Source organism: Phocoena sinus, chromosome 6 (genome assembly GCF_008692025.1).
Source record: "Phocoena sinus isolate mPhoSin1 chromosome 6, mPhoSin1.pri, whole genome shotgun sequence".
Lineage (NCBI taxonomy): Eukaryota > Metazoa > Chordata > Mammalia > Artiodactyla > Phocoenidae > Phocoena > Phocoena sinus.
In genome coordinates this window covers 95,146,024-95,167,251 of record NC_045768.1, presented here as the reverse complement: position 1 = coordinate 95,167,251, position 21,228 = coordinate 95,146,024, and the positions used below count along the sequence as shown (strand labels likewise).

The following is a 21,228-nucleotide window of genomic DNA, read 5'->3' as shown; positions in this document are numbered from 1 at the left end:
CTCCAAATCACTAGAGAACCCAACATCCTCTGACACACAGTGTACACCCTTTCCATATTTTCTCCTCAGGAGCTCTGAGACAGTCGTAAACTACTTTTGCCTCAAATGATTAGGTCTCTGCTTTTTCATGCAGGTCTGGAATGCAGAAGGAAAAAAAATATTTGTTTGTCACACTCCCCCAAATACAATATATTTAGAAAACCTTGATATGCCCCATTTAGATATTGACCAGTGTTATTTTCTACCTGGCTAATTAATAAACCATAATCTTGTCCCAAATTACAGAGAAGTTGTGGGCCTTATTGTCTTAATTCCCTTCTTTTTCCCTCTGCACAACCTTTAACAACATTTGAGGTCTACACCAAGAAAACTACAATAACTCTACAAAATTAAGGGCCTTGTGTTTTGACAGCAATGTTCACTTTTCACTTTCACCTGAAGAGCAAGGTCAAGCAGCATTTTCTGTGCCTTATTTTAGGCAGAACCCACTTGTAGAGTCACAGAAAGCCTTGCATACATGGAGTGGAGAGGTGGTCTGTGACAGGCTCATGAGTTCCAGCTTAAGACAGAGTCCCTGGGTCCAAACACTGGACCTGTTGCTTTTAAGCCACGCAGCTGAGCCTCAGCTTCCCCCATTTGCAAGACGAGAATCTTGGTGAAACCCACCTCCAAGAGTAGTGTGAGGATTCCATTGCCAACCTGCGTGAAGTGCTCACAGCATGTAGCCTGGCACCTGGTATATGCCCCGGGTTGGCCATGAGGATAAGTGTCCTAGTGGCAGGCAGGGTGACGACTAAGTGCACACCCTCACTATTGGAAATGACCTCCTTACGTAGATTTTCTTATCCATTCACTCCCAGGATGGTGTGTTCATACATTCCTCTTCACCTGTCTCTGTGGTTCTGCAGCTAGGGTGATGCCATAATTACAAATGTCACCTAATGCTAATTGTGTTAGGGGGGATATCATGCCTTTTTTCAGAAAGGAACATTAAAGTGTTTAGGGGTGAAATTTTATAATATCTGTAGTTTACTTGGAATGCACTTCAGAAAAAAAATATGGAAAAATATTACCACGACTAAGTCATGAGTATACACAGGATCACTACACTCTTTTCTCCATGTGTCTGCATATGAGAAAATATTCATGTAAAAATGTAAGCTTTTATTCATGCAAAAATATTAAAAAATGAGCATAAAACTTACGTTCCATAATATGGGCTTTAAAAACAAATTTGCAGCCTGTCCCCATCAGCCACCACTCTGACTGCACGAGGGCCCATGACTATATTCAGGTACATCAACTGCAGCCCTGGGCAACGACGATCAGTAAAGACGCTCTGTATTTTATGGATCTTAGTGGAAAAAGTGGGGATGACCACACACCCTAGACACAAACACACTCCTAGCACATAAAGTGATAGAGAGGATCAAGAATAAGGTGCAAGAAACTTTGAAAACATAGAGCCTTAAACAAAAACCACTCTCTATTATGACATCATTGAAAGTATTTTGTTCCCAGAAACCTCCAACTGCTAAAATGACCAACATTTTACCCTCCAAGGAACATATGACCCTTTATCACAAGAATCGCTTGGGTTCAACATCTCCCACCTAAAGAACAGGCTCTGCCCCACCAGAGGATGCCCTTCTCCCATTGGCTATGTGGTGCCCACCTATTTAGGCAACACCACTTTTGCTCATGCTAATTAGCATTTAATTTTATAAATTGCATCTGGACTGGAGGAACTATAAATATCTAATAAAAACCAAAGGTTTGGCCTGTTTCCAGTGGGACCTTTAGGCTGTCTTGAGTGTTGTTCAAAGAGATAGCTGGCTTCCTGGGCATGCTCCGGGTGTGGACCTGGCTCTTTACACCTGAGCTGTATGATGCAGTAAAGACCCCACTGGAGGGAAATGCCAGCCGTCGTCCTGCTGCACAGAGCAGTTTCTGCCTGACAACCTTCTCAGTCAGCCAGTGCCAATATGACCTGTGATGACCTAGGGGTCTGAATACTGGTAGCCACGAGGACTTTCTGGTGTGTGTGTATTACAGCATTTCATCACAAGCCTCCAACTGTGCAGCTGGGAGGGAACTTGCCATAAAATCAGTCCCTGGTTATGAGAAAGATATTTACTTAAAAATACTGCTATGAAAAACTATTCTTTCATAAGAAAACACTCGTGTGAGAATCAGACTCTTGTTTTGAGAACTCATTAAGGTTGTTACCAAATTTAAACAAAAATCATGTTGATGAAGTGTCAGGACTTTTAATCCTGATGATTGTGATCTGACCTCTGGACCTGTTCACCAATGTCCTCCTGGTACCAGAACAGTGCCAGGCACACAGTAGAAGCTCAAGAAGAACCTGCTAATTTAATTAACTAATACAAAATGCAAGGCAAAGAGATTTTCACTGGATTTTAAAATAGTTCTTTTCTTTCAAAGATATGTCTCATAAAAACAGTCACATCTAACTGGGTTTTAAAAATCATTTCCCTGATTTGTACCAAAAAAATAATAAAATACAGTCATTTCTCATTATTTGTGATAATTATGTTTTATAATGTTGCCACAAACACTGAATTAGCAAATATTGAACCCTTGCTCCTAAGGGAAATACACAGCTAGGTTCCAAAGAGCCTAAGGTCACATTTTTGTCAACCAATCAATACATAACCTTGTTTTATGTGTGCTTCTGTTTAAAGATACCTTATTTAATATATACTGTTGATTCATTAACACTGAACTCACAGCAAAAGCTCCATAATTCATGCCTAAATGAAGCTTATCTAACACATGTATTTTACCCATAAGGTACAACACAGCCTTCCTGTGCTTAGGACACCACACAGCACTTCAGCACTGTGCCATTTTTTTTTTAATTAATTAATTAATTAATTTTTTTTTGCAGTACGCGGGCCTCTCACTGTTGTGGTCTCTCCTGTTGCGGAGTACAGGCTCCGGACGCGCAGGCTCTGCGGCCATGGCTCACGGGCCCAGCCGCTCCGCGGCATGTGGGATCTTCCCAGAACGTGGCACGAACCCGTATCCCCTGCATCGGCAGGTGGACTCTCAACCACTGCGCCACCAGGGAAGCCCCAGCGCTGTGCCATTTTAAACAGCAAAATCACCAACAAAAAGCACAAAAATTAAAATGTACCACTCAATTGACCCCCAAAATGACACTGTTTACAGGATGAGCTGAAGCTAGAAGGCAAAGCTTCACCTTATTCAGCCTCAGCTAGGAACACGCATGTAGGGTGACTCAAGTAGTTTGCTGCTCTGCACATGTCCACAAAGGACTACAGAAGCACCATGGGTACTGATTTGGGGGTTACAAATAAATTTTGGTGAGTAGGTGAATTTGCAAATATGGAACCTGCAGAATGCTAAATATAAGTCTTAGATTCATTATCCATTTTGAGTGACTTCTAGAATATTCACAAGGGGCCTCAATGGTCACAAACTAGATGAAAAAGTATGAGTTACTGTAAAAATCAACACAAGGGTAAAGAGATACTAACATTTGGAAATTTCACATCTCAATTCATCTCAGCTTCTGATAATCACCTTTCCCTTTATTTGCTTCACTCTCTAACAAGATGTTTCTTGGCACTCTCAAAAATGTAGGCTTTATTTACATTTACTAAAAATCAGTCCATTGCATAAGAAAAATCCGTCTGGTTTACTATCGTAGGTGTTGATATTTGCTGTAGATGAGCCGCACAGCTAACATGGCACAATCAATGCCTCGTACACAAGGCAATACAGCAAAGTAAATAAAAGAATAAACAGACTTTGTACCTAGAGGGGCCTGCTGCTTACCAGCTCTCCAGCCTTGAGCAAGTTACTCTCCATAAAAAGGGTTCTACTTTATTTGGGATGTTCTTTCTTTAGAAGAAATAAAGGCAAAAATGGTAAACCGGCAGTGTTTGTTAATTATGAGTGTTATTGCACTTTTCTGAATTTTTTAAATGGTTATTGCGAAGAATAAATGAGGTTACATCTGATTAAGTCCTGGTGCCGGGCCTGCTCTTTCTTTCAACTTGACTGTAAACAACTTGAGAGCAGAGAAGGATATGGGCTACAGCTGTAGCTTCAACACCTGCCACCATCCCTGGCTCGTGGAAGGTGGCCAGTGAATCAACATAATGAACAGATCAAGAAACCAGCCAATAAAACGGCCCCAGTTGGCCAGGTAGATCAGAGAGGCTGGCAGAAGCAAAGAGTGCCACATGAACTTTTGTGGTCATTCTGAAGTTTTCTGTTTGTTTGTTCTTAACTGTTCCTGTAGAAACTTAGTTGTTTGACAAAAATGCCAAACACACTAAAGTTGTCCTGTATGGTGAATATCAAAATATCAGATAGCCTGGATGTTGACCGAGTAAAGATGTCACAACCCCCTTCTCTCTAAAATCACCCCCCAAAAAGAACAAGAAAGAGAAATGTCATGGAAGTAGTAGACCGCTCTCACCCGGAGCAACAACCCAAGAGGAACAACAAAATGCAGCGAAGGCTTGTCCTGGGAGCACGAAGACTTTTAGGGAAGATGGTCAAGGAAGCGGAGGTGCTGCTGCAGACCTCAAAGCCTGCAGATGTGTAGCTTCTATAGAGCAGGAGGAAGCCAGCCACCGCCCAGGGGTGGAGAGGAGATTCTGAATGGCTAGCAGCCTCCATGGGAAGAAGTAAATGTTTAAGCAATTCTTCCTTCCTTTTCTTTCTTTCTTTTTCTTTCTTTCTTTCTTTCTTCCTTCCTTCCTTCTTTCTTTTCTTTCTTTCTTCCTTTCTTTCTTCCTTCCTTTCTTCCTTCCTTCCTTTCTTCCTTCCTTCCTTCTTTCCTTCTTTCTTTCTCTTTCTCTCTCTTTCTTTCTTTTCTTTCATTTCCTTCCTTTCTCTCCCTTCCTTCCTTTCCTTTCTTTCTCTTTCTTTCTCTCCCCCCCCACTCTGTCTCTCTCTCTCTCTCTCTCTCTCTCTCTCTCTCTCTCTCTCTCTCACACACACACACACACAGCATTACTTAAAATGAGGAAGATATTCTGTTAGGCTAGAACACATGCTGGGCCGCTCCCTGACATGATTCATTTCCAAGATGAGGAACCTACCCTGGATCTGTACAATTACACTAAAAGAATAAAAAGGAGAGAAGCAACAAGAGAAACAAATAGCACACAAAGAACATTGGTCAGAAAATCTTCCCAAGGGGCAGATGAAATCACAACCACACATATAGCCATGGAATCAAAGGACTTCACAGAAGAGTCACTGTTAAAAACAGTAGCTCTAAATGGAGACATGAAAGGCAGGGGATGAGACGGGAAGGCAAGAAAAGTCATGGGAAATAGGCTGGAGATCAGGGGAAAATGCAGGAAAGAAATGATGGGTATTATTTCAAACAGCAAAAAGAGAGCAGACATTAACACTGTGAAGAATGTGGTGGACAGGATGGAGTAGCCTGAGAAAAATGAAATGAAGATGAACAAAGAGTGAAAGAATTCAACAGAAAAGGACTAGAAGGACAAAGGAGATCTAAAATATGCAAGATGGACATTCCTGAAGTAGAGAATTTAAATAAAGGAGTGGAAGAGATGTTTAGAGTCATAAAGTAAATTTCCAGAAATAAAAGAGGACTTTTCTCCTGGATTCTCTTATCCAGGATCCTATAAAGGGAAGGAAAGTACTGGGCTTCAGACTTCTCCTGGGCCATGTTCCCAGCCAGCATAGAGAGGGCTGAGGTCCCCAGAGGAGGCAAGAGTGTCTAGCCCAGAGACAAAAGGTCCAGCTGGGCTAAGGGCTGGCTACAAGCAGCACAATTTCAGGACATGGACTAAGAGGACTGTGAAAAGTAGGAAGGCTTTAACGCTTCTGCCAAGAGTCCAAAGGCCAAGCAGGCCCATTACACCTCCAAGACGGCTTCAAAATCACTCCAGATGCTTCTTATCTGTGCAGACTCGGGGCCCACAGCAGCCTAGGGGTGTCTAAGTCTGAGGGCCTGGGCTGCTGCCCCAAGTGTTGGGTATGCACATAAAATCACAGAAGAGTGCTTTTAACAGCAAGTTCAATAGCAAAGCTCTAGGCCAGAGCAGTGATTCTCTACCCTGGCTGCAGTTGACAACCACCAGGGTACTTGAAGTACTGGTGAGAGGGTCCTAGCCCAAACTAACTCAGAACCTCCAGGGCTGGGGCCCCGACAGCACTAATTTTTTTTTTTTTTTTTTTAAGTTCTCCGGGTGATTCTCATGAGCAGCCAGGACTGAGAATCACTACTCTAGAATTACGGCCTCTGTATGGAAGGTTCAAATATCCAAACAGAGGTGACCACTGCAGTGAGCAGCAGCACGGGTTATGGAACGGAGGAAGATGGGCAGAGTAAAAGCTTCAGTTTTACATAGAATTCTAAAGGAGAAACAGGAAAGGCATCATTCAGGAAACCACTTTCAGTTCAATAAAACCTCCTCACACACATTGATTTTGAGACGTACTTATTTTGCTAACACAGTAATTCAGGTAAAAGAATCTTGCCCGTGTTCGCCTCGCCCATCACTCATGCGTATTAGCCGGGGCGTGAAGTCAGCTTGGGAATAGCATACGTGTTGCTCCACTTCCTGATGTCGGGCTGAATCATGAAAGGAAGTTCTATAATTCGCAAACCCTTCCAACTGCTTCTCTTGTGGTGTTTTATCTCTCCTGAAACTGAGCAGCACAGGAATTCCAGAGACAGGCAAATGGCGCATCTCTCCCCCGCCACCCAGGATGAGAATGAGGCAGAGATGGAGCCTAGTGGACGGGGCAGGCGCCCAGGTGGAGTGGGTCGCCCTGCCTGTGGTGGGCCCCTCCACCTGTCCCCTCCCCATCGCAGGCTCCTCGGGTGCTGCCTCTCACAGGATGACCTGCCTCTCAGCCCACCTCACCCCTGCCACTGCCCTCGGAGTTCTCAAATGCACATTCCAGAAATGAGTCTTGTTTTCTTGTATTTGCAAAAACAGAACATGGTCATGTGGTAAGCACTGCATTTTCCTCATTTTGTCTTGATGAGGAGCACACTCTCTCTTCAAATCTTCCTTTTAAAGTGGACAGAACCTTGGATTCCAAATATTTTGAGAAAATGACATTGGATTTTTTTTTTTTTTTTTACTGCACAGAAATTAGTCAGTACTAAAGTTTTTTCCATTACCTCTAAATCCTCTTGAACAAAAAACTAGTTTATTCTTTCAGAAACTATACTGAACCAAAGGGTGCTTAACCCCAGCCTAGTATTCTCCAAGGCTGGGTTCCAATTAGACCGCTCCAAGAAAACAACTGGGAACCATTTCCCTTCCTATGTTACTCATTAGTAACCTCTCACTTACCCAGACTGCCATGGTTTGTTTGCATGTGCGTGTGCACACACGTGTAGGTGTGTGCTGTGTATCTGTGTTGGTGGAAGCTGTTGTGGTGAGTAGGAGACAGTCACTGTGTTGAGGATGAAAGGGCCAGGCCAGATCCTGGGGTCTCATCTGAAGGATGTGGGCATTCTGATGCCACCACCACTTTCCAGGGTCAGAGCCTCTTAAGGAAATGGGAGACAACCGGGGTCCACACATGGAAAAGTGTAATGATGCATTGTCCACACGCAGTAGTACCAAGGGCTAGGAAACGTGGGAGGGGGTAGAAGCTTGTGTCTTCTGACTCCCCAGGAAGAATCACGTGGGGCTCAGGTGTAACACAGAGTGGTTAATCTGTCCCAAAGCCGTACTGCAATGATGGAGATGTTTGTTCTTTGTCCCACACAGAGCCACCAGCCACATGTGGCTAGCGGCCCCTGAAATGTGGCCATTGTGACTGAGAACTGATTTTTACATTTTATTTCAGTTTAAGTATTTGAAATGTAAATGGCCACATGTGGCTGGTGGCAATGTCCTGAACAGCACAGTTCTAGGTCCTTGCCAGGGAAGCTGGGGAGAGGCCATCTGTCCTCACTTGGGCTAGGTGTCCGAGGTGGAGCAGCAGGCAGCACCTCCCTGGGACCAACGTGATGGGATTGCAGGTCGACAAAGGGAATATTATAAATTCACCCTGAGGAACAAGCTGTATGGTCCAGACACTTCTCCCTTCCAGATGTTTCTCCTACTTGGGCCAGGCTTGGGGCTCTAGGTTTTCTTTCTATTAACGAGAGACACATTTTACTCCAAATATCTAGCTTACTGTACCCAAATCCTATGTGACATATTGAAATGTAAGGAGGGGACTTTAAGAGCACCTACACCTGCACAGTGGGCCCCATGCTGGGAGCACAGAGCTCACAAAAATGTCCACAGCATGGTCTCCAAACGGATGTTGTAAAAATATATGACAAGGGCCAAAATAATGTTACACAGCATTTTAGCACTTCAGGTGAGAGTGCTGCCAAGACCCCCTGAGCAAGGTATCCTTGTCCAATCACTGGGGACAGGAGAGCACGCTCCCTAAGGGCTGCCTGTTAAAACCCAGGAGGGTTCCCAGGTGTACCGCCAGGGAATAGACACTCATTAGCTTCAGAGTCAAATGACAGTTGGGCCAGAGCCACTCTTTCTGTGACCTTCCTATAAAGTCTTCTAATATCATTTTGTCCCCAGAAGACCCCCTTTTCAATCCCCAGGTAACCAGAGGCTACGTAGCTCCTTGACTTCCTGTACCCAAATACGACTGCTCTGCAGGGCACCTCTTTGCAAGCCATTCTGATGGGCACTCTGCACAGTGGGTCTCTGGGTGCCACAACCACCCAGGGGCAGGTCTTTCTGGCCTAGTTTTGAAGATGAGGTGCAGAGCTGAAGGAGTTTCAAGGAAGGATGAATTGAGACAGGCTGGGGCCCAGGACCTGGGACCCGGGACCTGGGACCCTTTGCTGCAATGTTCACACCTGGACAAACGTCTCCTCCAGGAACAAAATACAAAGAAACTATAAGAGACTAAAAATAACCATATGCATGCGCAGTTGGGGCAAATTATGGACAAGAAGGTACAAAAAAGACCAAAAAAGCCCCAACTGCCACTTCTGAAGAGCCAGGAGCAAAAGCAGGGGGTCGGGAACAAAAGCAGGTTACTGCACATGCCCCGTGCACTCAGCACCACCAAAGGGGTGGGCAGCCCACCTAAGTCACCCCTCTGGCCTGACCCCCCGGACCTACCCCTACCCTCACCCCATATAAGGAAACAGCTCACACCCCCACCTCAGGGAGCAAGCAAGGGAACCTGTTAACTTGTTCCCGCTCCCCCTTGCTGCAGCAGGGGCCCCAATAAAGCCTTGCCTGAATTTCTTGTCTGGCCTCTGATCAATTTCTTTTGCTTAAGGAGGCCAAGAATCCTGGTCAGTAACAGAATCAGAGGTGTGTGCCTGGTCTGCTTCCGCCACTCACACTGCCCCCAGAGGGGCTTTCAGAACTGGACGTTTATGGGTTACAGTCGTGGTCCTAGAAGTTTTGGTACAAAATATAGATGTGGGTGCACTTGGTGAGCCCCAGGGTCTCCCCATGTGAGTGCTGCATGGTGCTCCCACGTGTGTGCTTGGACGGACAGGGTCAGTACCGGGAGGCCCAGCCACAGACTGTCCCCAAATGGCCCATAGTGGGAGCGGCCCCTCTGTCACCATCTGCTGCAGGCTTTGAGGCCCAGAAGCCACAGACACCAAGAAACCCAGGTCCTAGCTCTCCACCCACAGTGAGACTGTTCATTCACATCCTTCTCTTGAGAAAAACCATCTCACATGAAACAGGCAGATGACAGAAAATAAGTACAGTGGACTTGGAGTCACACTAGGAACTAATCTGAGAGATGGAAATCATTCAGCTTATCTTGGGTAGAAAATGTTACTGGTGGCTTTTCTATCAGACCAGTGCGCACATTCTTTCTCTGAGAATTGTTTCAACGTGTGCTCACCTCCCACGAGTCTCACAGCAGTGTGCTGAGAACACGCTGACATCCTCCCTCAAATGCCTGCCTCTGTAACTGCCACAGGCCTCCAGACTTTATGAATCCACGTTCCCAAGAAATGGAGTGTTTACGGCATAGAAACATGTGAGTTCTCTCAGTCACTCTCCTTCTCTCAATCTTTCTCTCTCTCTCTCTCTCTCTCTCTGTCTCTCCCCCCCTTCCTTCCTTCCTTCTTTCCTTCCTTCCTTCCTTCTTTCTTTGCTATTACAAAATAAAATGTTGCAATGAATTACTGTATGCACATACATTTCCCCACCTTTGTTAATTTATGTGTGTAATAAAGTTCCTAAAAGTGAAATTGTTGAATCAAAACACATGTGCGCTTTACATTTCGGAAGACGTTACCCAACCACCCTGCTGGTGCTGACCTGTAGGAGTGTCTCTTTTCCCCACACCTCACCACACAGCAAACCCTTAAATCAATGCAAGATTACACAGAGGCAAAGCATAGTTGTGTGCTTTCGGTTCATTTACATTTTGAGTTGCCTGTTCGCGTCCTTGACTGATCTTTGTATTGGAGTGTGTTTATTTTTCTCATTGATTTGAAAGAACTCACTGCATATGAAGGCTACTGGTCCTATACCACAGACCTTGAAAATAAATATATTTTATAGGTTTTTTCCCTCACTTATTTATATATATATTTTTCATTTGTATAGGGATTTGCTTACAATTTTAGAAAACCATACTTATCAACTGTTTTCTATTATGGCTCCGTATTTCCTACCATATTTATAAAGGTCTTCACTCCACAATTATTTTAAAACTCACCTGTTTTCTTCTAGCACTTTTATGATTGCACTGTTATATTTTTATTCTTTGTTAAATTTGGAACTTATTTTGGTATACAGAGCAAAGCTTTATTTTTCCCAAATTATCAGCTGGTTTTCCCAAGACCATTAATTGATAACCCATGCTCCGTTTCCTGACTGATGGGAAAGGCCACCCTTGCTTTGCACTAATTTCCACGTGAAATTTGTGTCCGTTGCCCCACTTTCCATTGCAGTTTTGCCTTAAGATCTTATAGAATTTGCCTCTCCTCATCATTCTTATGTTTCATTTTTTTCTCTGGGTCTCATAAGTTTCTTTTCTTAAAAATAATGCTAATCTAAGGTGGAAGGACAATTGTTTCTTGAGCATTTTAATTTGCTTAGTTTTGTGTGTAGTGTCCACGTACATCATGTTCCATAACCATCTGTGCACAAAGCTCACTTAAGCTGGCTTAGAAATCTCTCCATCATGATACCGGAGAGCTCCCTTGTGCTCTCAATGGCAGCACAGCAAGGCCACTTGGGAGGAGAGACCAGGCTCCACTTAACCACCTGCTGTGGGAGGAAGTGTTTCCCCTCCAAAATTCATATGTTGAAGTCCAGACCCCCAATACCTCAGAATGGGACTTTTCTTGGAAATAGGGTCTTTACAGGGGTAAGTTAAAATGAGGTCATTAGGGTAGGCCCTAATCCCCTATGATTGATATCGTTATAAAAAGGGTAAATTAGGACACAGACACATGCAATAGAGGGAAGAAGATGTGAAGATACAGAAAGAAGATGATGTCCACAAGCCAAAGACAGAGGCCTCAGGAGAAACCAACCCTGCCCACCTTGATCTCAGACTTCCAGCCTCCAGGACTGTGACATGATAAATGTCTGTGGTACTTTGTTCCAGTGACCCTAGCAAACTAATACACCATTCCTCTATTAACGGATACTGACAGTTGCCAGAGTTTTCTTAGAAGGGATAATCTAGAAAGAATATCATGCACACATCTTTGCAGATATTGGCTCCTTCGGGGAAATCATACATGACTTTTCTATCTTCATTCTAGAAGGCATCATTTCTTTGCAGTTGTCAAGCTGCCTTTCTTTCACTGAACCACTGAAATCCCACCTGCATCACAAGTGTTTCCACCATGAAATAGAACTACTTTTGAAATGTTCCTTTATCTCCTCCATTCCAACCTTCAGGACCCCATGTATGCACCCTCCCCAACTCTAGGGACAGTAATGTGTGCAGAGAGTAGCAATTCTGTCCTGTGTGGGGACAGCCACAGAGATGCAGGCCTGATGTGCAGACAAAGGCTTGGTGCGTCCTCTTAAACCAGCTTATCACATTACTTTAGTGCCCTTTGGGTGGTAAATTTGAAAGTCAGCTCAATCTGTGTTGGAAGGAGATGTATGCAAAAGCATCAGATATTCTCATATTAACCTCTCATTGATTCAGGATTTTTTTGTCCAATTCCTACTGAATTTGCTTAATTTCTCAACACAAAGCTATAAAGATAACAATAAAGTTTTCTAAAACTCCTGGTAAAAGAGTGAAATCAACACGTCAAACTGGGCTTATGCCCTCCGGCTGCCTTCTCAGGCTCCTGTCTCCACTGACAGGACTTGAAATCTTCTCACCACCAGGCATGATGGCAGGTCCCTTTTTGCTCCTCATTGGAGTAGCGGATAGGAATTCTGGTTCTGGATTAGAAACACCTGGGTTTTCGGCTTCGAATCACAGCACCATCACTTAGCGGCTGGATAAGTGAAAGTCACTTTACCTTTCTGGGCCTCACTGCTTACCAGCAGGTTGAATTAGACATTCTCCAAGATCCTTTCTCCCTCTAATATCTCTGGCGTCCTTAAACATGTTTCTAAGAAACTTATGATTTGGGACTAGCAATTTCCTAATAATCAGTACAGACTTGACCACTGCAGCCCTCTCCTTGGACACACTTCCTGCCTAAGCTACAGGAGGGCTGGCCCAGCTCCCAGGACAACAGTGAAGACCAAAGAAGCCCCAAGCCTGCCATTCATGCCTGCTCTAGGGAGCTCCTCTCCCTCCTCCCTGTCACTTCCTTCACAGCTATGACCATCAGCTGATTGGTGTTGCTAAAAAAAAGAAAGAAAAAAAGGAAGTGGTGGACTTCCCCTTCAAGTAAATACATCAGCTATAAATGCAGAGAAAGAAAAGAAACAGCATTGAAAACAATAACATAGAATATAAATCCATAACCATGCTGGGGAGCAAAGGAGGCATATTACTGGTGGGCTGGAAACTACTGCTATCGTTGAAGGAAGCAAAGCAAGATGGGCTCAAACTGAAGAGGAAAACCACAGCCTAAGTACAGGCAGCTGGGGATGGCTGTGAAGAGCCAAGGGTGTGATGCCTTGGAAATGACAAAGCCTGGGTGGGATGGGGTGAGGGAGAAGCAGAGCGGGGAACAGGCAGGCAGCCAAGCTCTCTCCAACTCTTCAGCTGCCAGCACCCTTAAGAGCAACAGGAGTCCCTCTGCAGGAAAGACGGGCGTTTGGAGAGGCAGGGTATGGCCACATCCATGAAGAACAGAGAGCACCTACACCACCCCTCATTGGTTACTGGCTCGTCCTACCCTGCTCACATCTCACCTTCCTCACATCTCATGGGGGACAGGTTACAAGAGGGCCATGCAACACACACAGCATTAAAAGACTAACTCCTAGGGCACCTCAAAAACAAGACCAGCATACATCCTAGAAGTACCAAGCACATCAGGAAAGCTAACCGCACAAAGGAAGGCACCCAATGGGCAAACAGATGAGTAGGTGCCAAAGAAGACAGAGGTCATGGAGCAAGAAGAGAACATCTACGCTGGAACCAGTAATAAAAACAAATATTAGGCAAGGGCCTAATGTATCACTTAAAAAATAAATAATTAACTACCTTCTGTGCTTGCTAAAATATAAATGACTCAATAGATGGCCTGAATAACAGGATGGACAGGGCTGAAGATCCTTCTTGAGAAAGTGATTAACCTGTCAGTTCCATGAAATGCAATGAAAAGGGTAAAACAGAGGGAAAGAATGAAAAAAAAAAGTGCGTTCCCTGCAGCTTTGTGTACAGTATCAAAAATTAGAAAAAAGTCCTAAATGTCTATCAATAAACAATCATTTTTCACCCTGGAATAAAGCACGATGATCACTGATAGGAAGGGCTCCCCCAATCCTGTTGATTCAAAAAAGAAAGTTGCAGGATGATATTGGTATTAAGAAGGCACACACACACACACACACACACACACACACATACCACCACCACCACCACCACCACCACCACCACTACATCGTCTAAAAATACACACATATATACACATGCATGAATGCACAGGATGAAAGATTAGAAGAATATGCACCAAGTTGCCCTCCCTCAGTGGGGATGGGCTGGGGCTGAGGGTGGTGGTTAAGGAGGGCTTCAATGTCGCCTGTTATATCTGAATTCTTCAACAATGGATATGTACTTAGACATCAGTTATGCAATTTAACACTTTTCAAAAAGAAAATGATAGTTCTCCCATCTTGGGGGCCAGAGAAACTAACTTCAGAGACAGTACTTACTCATCTGTGACCTATTTGGGACTGCTCTTATTAGCCTCCAGCCAAGACTACAGGGGCAGACTCCCAGAGCCACCCACCTGGGAGAGACTGTGACAGTTGTGCCAGTTCTAACCACAGGCCAGGTAAGGGCACTGCATGCATGATCTCCACCGTACATCACAGTGAAATCCTCTGTAATCCTTCCATCTACAAAAACTAAAAACAGTAGCTTGAAAACACAGTGAGATTTGAACCCAGTGGGACCTCAGCCCCCCTACTCTCAACCACTGTTGATAAAAATATTCAGTGACTGTGACTTTGAAGCATTAGGGCAATTAAGTGATTCATATACTCTTAGCATTTTGGAACTTCCCTGGTGGTGCAGTGGTTAAGAATCTGCCTGCTAATGCAGGGGACACGGGTTTGAGCCCTGGTCCGGGAAGATCTCACGTGCCGGGGAGCAACTAATCCCATGCGCCACAACTACTGAGCCTGTGCTCTAGAGCCCATGAGCCACAACTACTGAGCCCAAGCGCCACAACTACTGAAGCTCATGCGCTCTAGGGCCCATGCTCCGCAACAAGAGAAGCCACCGCAATGAGAAGCCCGCACACTGCAATGAAGAGTAGCCCCCGCTCGCTGCAACTAGAGAGCCCGTACGCAGCAACGAAGACCCAACACAGCCAAAAAATTAGTTAATTAATTAATTAAAAAATACCCTTAGCATTTAAGAGGCATTCTGCCTCCACCTAAGCAAAGCCCGAGGATCTTGTAAAGGGGCAGCAGGTTACCCAGTGTTTCCCAAAGTGGACTTCGGAAGTCCTGGTCCCCAAGGTGCTCCAAGAACCAATGAATGCATCCTATGACCACAGGGGTGTAAGAGTTAAGTGACGTATGTCCTGACCATGCACAACACCTGCACAACGGCTCTGAACAAGCCCACGACAGTTACCCTGCTTACTCAACTTTATTCTGTCTCTCATTTCACTCACTTCAACAAGGAAAGCTTCCTCGGGAATACCATTTAAAATTGCACAGCACCCACTTCAGAAATCCAGGGAATCGAGGCTGGCCATCTGATTAAAGCCCTGTGGATTCCCTAGTCCCAGGAAAATACATATTCCCATCAATCAGATAATAAACCATCAGGGTCAGAGCAAATACAGAGGTGACACTGAGACTGATTTAAAACGTAGCTGCTAACCGCTAAATTGGAGCTAAAAGTAATCTTTCACGAAGCATGACTCAGAATATGTCCTGACAGGAGAAATTATAAAAGTTCCAAAAGCTACAAAAAGTAATAAGTTATATAAATAAGCAAATATCCATAGAAATCAAAAGTTTGGGGAAAATGTTTTCAACAATTATGACAATGGATTTACAATGGATTTGAAAGCTACATGAATGTTGATAAGAGTTATGTTAAGACTCCAAAAAGTATACAGGGCAGCAACTTGCAGAAAATATATTTAGCTAACTAACTCCCCAAAATATGCTTCAGTTATTAATAGGTGTGTAGCAAGACTGAAAAGAAACCGTCAGACTGGCATAAGGAGGCAGAGGGTTCCAGAAAAAGAGAGAAATGGAACTGATAGGTTGCTTGGTATATTTGACTCAGTGGGAAACTGAGTCAAGTTGGGGGGTGTTTAGCTTTGTGTCAGAGAGTTGGCGAGAGAATTGTAACAGGTACAGGACCAACTGAGAAAACACAAAAATGAAACAAGAGTTTACACCAGGAAAAACAACATGGAGTAAATGAAAGAAAATGGAACTATATTATATACTGTGCTCTAGCAGTAAATATAACCACAGCAAGGTAAACAAACACCAAATAGCATCTAAACCCTAAATTGTAGAAAGATTATCCTGGGTAATAAGAGTCTAGGACTGCCATGCACTTATTTCTCAGAGTAGGAAGTCAGGAGACATTGTCTAAAACCGATACATTAAAAAAAAAAAAAGCACAAGTGAACATAACATCAGGAAATAAGAAGGAAAATTCTAGAAGAAAGAGCTAAAAAGATTAAAAGATTGCTTTTGGGGAGCAGTATTAGAGCATTGGAAGTTATTCTTATAAATTGAAATTAAATAAAAAGAAAGATTAACTCTGGTCCCACCAAAAGATTTCCATGACAGCTGAACAGAAACGGATAGATTTAATAACTTGTTGGGCTGACCAACACAGCATGAAGATGTAGCAATTAAGACAAAGAGATGGAGTGGGAACGTAGGAGGTTAACTGTTGGACATTCAGATGCTCTTTGTAGCCATTCTGAGTATAACTAAACAAACCAATATTTAAATTGTGACTTTTCCTAACACTTGGCCCTTGGCCCTCTTCCTTCCTTCCACACTCCCCCCATTGACTGTATCCAGGCCTGAGCCTCACTGACCCTGACATCAGCCCTACACTCTCCTGTCAATCCTGCTGCCTGCCCAGACTCTCTTCAGATCAAAGATGTGACACTCAGCATGCCAATCTGCAAGCCCAGTGTCCTCCCACATCTGTGCTCCCCTCCAGGGCTCCAGCACAGCACTGAGGGGTACTGCCTTCTCCAGTTTCAGGAGCCAGGACTCCAGGGCCAGAGACAGGTACCCCCAGGACAGAGGATGCTGCTTACCAGATACTGTCCATCATAAAAGCTTTCAATATATCCCCCTTAGTAATTGAGGTGTTAACAATATTCTAAATCATCCTCACCTTCCTCTTCCCATCATCAGCCTCTGGCAGCCACCAAAACAAATACACAGTTTCCCAGAAATAAAAGAATCAAGAAAGAGTCATTTTTGAGTTGTTAAACCTACTATAATAGAAACTAAATATTCTTTCTTCTACTGGTATTTTTGGCAGTGGCTAAATTTGACTATACTTAAGATTCCAATGCAACCACCTTTCAGGATTCATAGGGCAAAACTTACATAACTCTTATTAAAGTAAAAAAAAAAAAAAAAATTCAAACCGACGCAGGCTAACATTTTGCCAGACAAAATTATAAGCTAGTAGAAAACTTTCCTGCTAATATAAAGTCAAAATGAATGAATAAACTTTTCCTTTAAAATCCAATCAGCCTAGTTTTTTTTTAATCTTCCTACAATTCCTCAGTTTAAAAAAACTCTCTTTTTCTGAGTGGAAAAAAAAGAAAACCCAACTTGTTCAATTCCAAGGTAGAAGAGTAAGATGGTAAGATATAATTAAGTCAGACAATTTAATTCCAATCTCTCTTTAAGACTCTGCCTTTTGATTTCAACTGCTGTAAAAGAAAAAGCAATGTTCAGTGTGCAGACATTTTTAAAAAATTTCTTACCCAAAGGCCTAAGTTCCTAATTTTCTCTCCACTCATTTGCAGGTAAATCAATCCAGAAGTGGAAGAAAGTGTTGGGGGGCAGGGTGGTGGTGAGTTAGGGAATCGTTGGAAAAAAAATTTATTTGGTGAAAAGCTGAGAAAGCAAAAATTAGCTCAGATTGTACAAAGTACCCAGCCATTCCTTAGGTACAGATAACAGACAGAGATAGAATGAGCTGCAAAGTGAACAGGAAACAGTATTTCTTCCAAGGCCATGCTGTAGCTGTGAAGGGTGGTAATAGCCCTTCTTTAAGTAACTACTGCCTTCTTTCTCTAGAATCAGACTGTCAGAAACTTTGCTGTTGGAAAGTCTCTCAGTAAGGATGAAACATCGTATTCTCACTTGGAGGATCTGTATTTTGATTGTTATCACTGAAAATTCAGGAAAGTCTTGCTATTTCAGGCTTCCTGGAAAGGGGGGAACTACCCATCTAATTACTGGAAAGTGTGAGTTGTTGGGCAGTAGAAATGTAATTTGCTTTCAGAAGCAATCAGTAGCTTGACAGAATCTAATACAGAATCAGTCCCATAGCCCCAACTCCAAAAACTGCTGAAAAACAAGGTTTTTTGGTGAGTTTTATAGGGAACCTCATTTAGTGACATTGACACACGGCTATTTGTAGCCTCTCTTATTCCACTTAGTGAGACTTTTCACACTGTTTGTGCAGAAATATTAACATGTGGGATTATAGGATGCTGCCCAGGCTGTGTTGGAGTGGTGTGTAACATATGGCATCAGTATGTATGCAAACCTTTCTAAATTCTGAGAAATGCCTTTCTCAAGGCTGAAATTCAGATTCTAAATTTGAATTCTAAATTCTCAAAAATCCTGAATTCCAAAACATATCTTGGCACAAGGGTTTTGGATAATGATTATGGATATGCTATGTGCTAAGTGATGTCCTACTAAGAAGTCTTTGGTTTAATAGAGAAATCAGACCTGCACTTAGAATACTAAATATGAACCTAAAGAAGGCTAAGGTAACTTATTTCTGAAATGCAAATCTAGGGATAAAATTATCTTTCTGACAATTTCATCCCTCAGGAAAGATAAAGAGCTAAAATATACACCTCACTTTTATCCTTGGCTTAAAACATTAAAAACATTCTCGTTATTAAGATGATTTACAAAATCCTACATATTGAAGCACTCCAAATACAAAGAATATAAATGTTTCTATTTTAGCGCAAAATTTCCCTAAACAGATCAAAAGTTCAATGCAGACAGAACAAAATAATTTGATAAAATATTTTTAGTAGACAAGATTTCTCACTTAAAATACCTAATACTTTACAAGTATTTAAACCTTTTACCTCAAAGACAAACATATCCAGGCACTGTTTGGCCTTTTTTTTTTTTTTTTTTTTTTTTGCAGGGAGAGGGAGATGTGATATGCACATCAGTGAATTAAATTGCATTTAAGTAAAATGCCACCTGTGTAACAGCAATGAATTTGTTCTTACTAAAACAAAGAAAACAAATACTAGAATCAATTCCATTTCTTTCAGGAATTCTCCATCATCCCATGATTTTTCTTTTTTAACGTGAAGATTCAGATGTGACAATTTGAATCTCCAAGTCTTTAAATTACATCTCCAAGTCTTAATTACACACTGAAATGCCTCCAGGGTTTAAGAAAATGAACAACTCCAGTCAACAGTTTTACTTGGGTTAAACGGGAATCTTTGGCAAGTCAAGCAAACTCATTAAAATAACCTGCAATCCTGTTTCCAAAGGCCACCTGGCAGGATGGCATGGGCCTTTTGATCACCAGTCGGGAACGTCTTGGGTTAATGAGTGGGAAGACTCTGCACGGTGAATGAGATTCTCTTTCCCAAGCAACTGCACCTCAAACAGCCAAAAGACTGAAACTCTAACTTCTCCAATGATTGTCTTGCTAGTTCTTGATATTCAAACAAACCAAAAAAATATTCGCTTTTGTATCGTTATTTAGGTGGGTTTAAGGTTTTGAAGCCATACGGCCAAAAATATCTTTAACTCAAATTCACATTTTACTACACAAAACTTCACTGCTCTTCAAGTCATTCACTGGCTGATGAAGTTATTTTACCATGAAAATGTGGAAAAAAGGGCAATGATGCTACATTGTCGTAGTGGTTCAGAAACTTTCATGTTTTTATGCAACTGCTCTTTCTTTCTGTAGTAAAAGTATGAATAAAACCTTTGCAGGCATATAAACAACCCTACATTGAGTCACTTCGACAAATACAGTGGAATTTTCCAGTGCATTCTGTGAATGGCCAAACGAAAATGTGTCCTTTCCGAGACCCCGACACGGAGTTTCTTATGCCTGCGGACTCCAGCTAAGTCTCCCAGGACCCAGCCGCTTCCGCACTTCCCTGCGCTCGCGGCAGCACCTGAAGTTTTGGCTTCTCGGCACAGGCCCCCACCCACGGGCCCGGCTCCCCGTACAAAAGCTGGACCCCAAGAGGCACTAACTAGTTTTAGGAGAAAAGGTGGCACACTGACTAGTTTTCAATCGAAAAATTTTATCGAATGTTCCCTCCGATTATCAAAGCAGGAGGGCCCTAGGCGTACCCGTCTGGGTTCGCATAGGCGCACAGACCTTGCGCGGGCCAAGGAGGAAGGGCCGCATCCTCACCTCTCTCGGCGCTTTCTCCCCTTCCACGCCGCCTTCCCAAGCCTAAAGGTGCGTCCCGACTGCCCAAGCGGAGAGAGCGAGCGGCCACACCTACCTGTATCAGGTGAGGCTAGGGCGGGGCGCGGGTCTCCGGGAACCGGACTGGCGCGAACTAGGGGGCAGCTCTGGGCGCCGCGCCGAGCAGCCCCCTCCTCCTCCCTGCTCCCGCCGCCGGAGTCGCCTCAGTCGCCCAGTGCATGGCGCTTCCTCATTTTGGGCAACTTCCTTAACGCTCCCAGGCAGGCCCCGCACTTCCTCCCGGCCGCCGCGCTCCACCGCCCCGGGACCGCCCCGCAGCCCTTGCGCCGCGAGCGCCCAGTGTGCCATGTGCGCCCCCAGCGCCCAGGGCTGGGCAGCGGCGGCTGGAGCGCGCCGGAACCCAGCCCGCGGGGTTGGCCTACAAGGCGGGAGGCCGGAGGGGAGAAGAGAGAGGAGCCGGGTGGGCGATCCTTGCCAATTCCCGGGCGCAGAAGGCCTGGACAAGGGGGCCTCATACCAAAAAAAGGGCGCGCGGCCAACAACAGGAGCCTCTTGCCACCTGGCCTGCCTGCTGCCTGATCCTTCCAAGGACCGACAGGCACTCAGGGGCACGCTCATTTGCTGTGCAATTGCTTGGGAAGAGAATCTTGTTCACTGTGCGGGTATTCCCAGTTACCAACCCAAGACGCTTCTGCTGACTGGTGATCAGAAGGCCCCTGTCATCCTGCCAGGTGGCTTCTGCCTTAGGTGAACATCAGATTTTATAGCGCACCTTTGGGTGAGACCAGCCTGTCCAACAAGGGCAGTTTTCTGAGGGCTTTAATTATTACAAGGTTCTTGACAGTGAGTTAAACTTGCTTGCTTCCTTCTTACCCACGAACAGTTCTGTTTCATCCTAATTAAAGTTTCATCCTTCTCCGTAGTCTTTAAAATAGTTTAAAAACACTTATGTGG

The 21,228-nt window shown here is 44.0% G+C and overlaps 1 protein-coding gene across 3 annotated transcripts in view; it reads right to left on the bottom strand.

The window, feature by feature from the left end:
* Positions 1-20,541, bottom strand: part of SYK (spleen associated tyrosine kinase) — a 95,498-nt gene extending 74,957 nt beyond the window's left edge. The window contains exon 1 of one of the 3 annotated variants that reach the window (XM_032635573.1): positions 20,351-20,541. The gene's annotated coding sequence lies outside the window, so the exon portion shown is untranslated. The remainder of the gene's footprint in view (positions 1-20,350) is intronic. The other 2 variants (XM_032635572.1, XM_032635570.1) reach the window with 2 other exon arrangements.
* Between the last annotated feature and the right edge of the window lie 687 nt (positions 20,542-21,228).